General features: G+C 47.7%; 1 pseudogene; it reads left to right on the top strand.

Moving 5' to 3' along the window:
* The first annotated feature begins 451 nt into the window (after positions 1–451).
* LOC113490500 lies at positions 452–2,047 on the top strand (annotated as a pseudogene).
* Positions 2,048–2,477: the final 430 nt, after the last annotated feature.

Here is a 2,477-nt window from a genome sequence, read left to right as displayed (position 1 = left end):
ATTTCCCCCAGTGGGACGGGGTGGGCAAGATCTTGGGAGGGGACACAGCCAGGACAGCTGACCCAAACCGACCAAAGGGATATTCCATACCATATGACGTTTGCTCAGTATAAAGCTGGGAGAAAGGGGGAAGGGGGTGGGGTCACCCTTCATCCTCCGAGGCAACCACTACGCGTATTGGAGCCCTGCTGCCTGAGAAGGCCTGACATCGCCTGTCCATGGGAAGTAGAGACTAAATCCATTTGCTTTTGCTTCCGTGCGTGGACTTTTGCTTCGCTTTGCTTATATTAAAACTCCTTTTGTTTCACCCACAAGGGTTAGTTTATCTTCGTTCCCCTCTTTACCCTATTGAGAAAACAAGGGGAAAAGGGAGGGGGGAAAGTGAAGGGGAAAGTGATAGAGCGACTTGGTGGATACCTGGCATTTAGCCAGAGTCAAACCATCACAGATCAAGATCACCGGCACTAAATAAGGGATTGAGAAGGCCCGACACGAGATCCTGCTTATCTCTGCTGAGCAGGATAAGCGTGCCATGGAGAGGCTGGATGTGGAGAAAGTATACCAGCCCTTCATTGCTGGCCCTTACAGCAAGCTGGTGAGCGAGCTCATGCAGGACACAGGGACGCGCATCAACATTCCTCCACCCAGTGTCAATAAGACAGAGATAGTCTTCACAGGAGAAAAGGAGCAGCTAGCCCAGGCTGTGGCTCGTGTTAAGAAGATCTACGAGGAGAAGAAAAAGAAGACTACTACCATTGCAGTGGAGGTGAAGAAGTCCCAGCACAAGTATGTCATCGGCCCCAAGGGGAATTCCCTGCAGGAGATATTGGAGAAAACTGGAGTCTCTGTCGAGATCCCACCCACTGACAGTAGCTCGGAGACAGTGATACTACAAGGTGAGCCCAAAAAGCTTGGGCAAGCATTGACTGAAGTCTACGCAAAGGCCAACAGTTTTACCGTCTCCTCGGTCTCTGCCCCCTCTTGGCTTCATCGTATCATTATTGGAAAGAAAGGACAAAACCTGGCTAAAAGAACTCAGCAGATGCCAAAGGTTCACATCAAATTCACTGAAGGAGAGGATAAAATCACTTTGGAAGGACCTACAGAAGATGTGAATGTGGCTCAGGAACAAATTGAAGTCATGATCAAGGATCTGATCAACCGGATGGATTGTGCAGAAATCAACGCTGACCACAAATTCCACCGACACCTGATTGGCAAGAATGGAGCTAACATTAACAGGATCAAGCACCTCTACAAGGTGTCTGTGCGCATTCCTCCGGACAATGAGAAGAGCAACCTGATCAGAATTGAAGGAGACCCACAGGGGGTCCAACAAACCAAGAAAGAGCTGCTGGAACTCGCTTCCCATATGGAAAATGAATGCACCAAGGACCTAATCATTGAGCAGAAATTCTACCGGACCATCACTGGACAGAAGGGCGAGCGGATCCGGGAAATACGGGAGAAATTCCCAGAGGTTATCATCAACTTCACAGACCCTGCGCATAAGAGCGACATGGTCCAACTTAAAGGTCCCAAAAATGAGGTGGAGAAGTGCACCAAGTACATGCAAAAGATGGTTGCAGACCTGGTTAAAAACAGCTTTTCTATTTCTCTCCCCATCTTCAAACAATTCCACAAGAATATCATAGGGAAAGGAGGTGCCAACAACAAGATCCATGAAGAAAGCAACACCAAAATTGATCTGCCAGCAGAGAACAGCAACTCGGAGACAATTGTTATCACAGGCAAGACAACAAACTGTGGGGCTGCTCACCACAGAATTCTCACCATCCAGAAGGAGCTGGCCACCATCACAGAGGTGGAGGTCTCCATTCCTTCCAAACTGCACAATTCCCTCATTGGCACCAAAGGCCGCTTCATCCGCTCCATCATGGAGGAGTGTGGTGGAGTGCACATCCACTTGACAACCGAGGGCTCTGGCAGTGACACTGTGACCATCAGGGGCCCAGCCCAGGATGTGGAGAAAGCCAAGAAACAGCTGCTGTTCCTGGCAGAGGAAGAAAGTCACAATATTCAATAACACTTTGTATTATTTCTTTATAAGAAAAGCAGTGCAACAGAGAGAGGGAACCGGAACCATCTCTTTGCTGCCTTTGAGTAAGCAACAGTCACTTGAACGCTTCCTACTGAGCCCTGACAGGGGCTATTTTCAAGCTTCAAGTTATCCATCTTCCTTCTCAAGTCTTTCACAGTTCTACCAAAAGAAACACCAAATCTTCTAAAGACTCCTCTACCAAGGGGAACTTAGGTGTTTTCAGTTTCAGTGCCAACGTGATCATAACTTGGAAAAGGAACTTCCGTCTCTAGCTTTCCCTGCATTCTTGTTATTTCCCACGCCAGAAAGTCAAGTGATGATACTCTATGTACACAGCTATCCACAATCTATAAACATGCTTTATTTAAGAATAATGGAATGCAAGTCACTTCTCCCCCTAAAGCATCAGTGTATT

This window comes from Athene cunicularia, unplaced genomic scaffold (assembly GCF_003259725.1).
Source record: "Athene cunicularia isolate RWA unplaced genomic scaffold, athCun1 SCF_102, whole genome shotgun sequence".
NCBI classification, from domain to species: domain Eukaryota; kingdom Metazoa; phylum Chordata; class Aves; order Strigiformes; family Strigidae; genus Athene; species Athene cunicularia.
The sequence above is the reverse complement of the archived record's forward strand: the minus strand, read 5'-3'. Positions and strand labels throughout refer to the sequence as shown.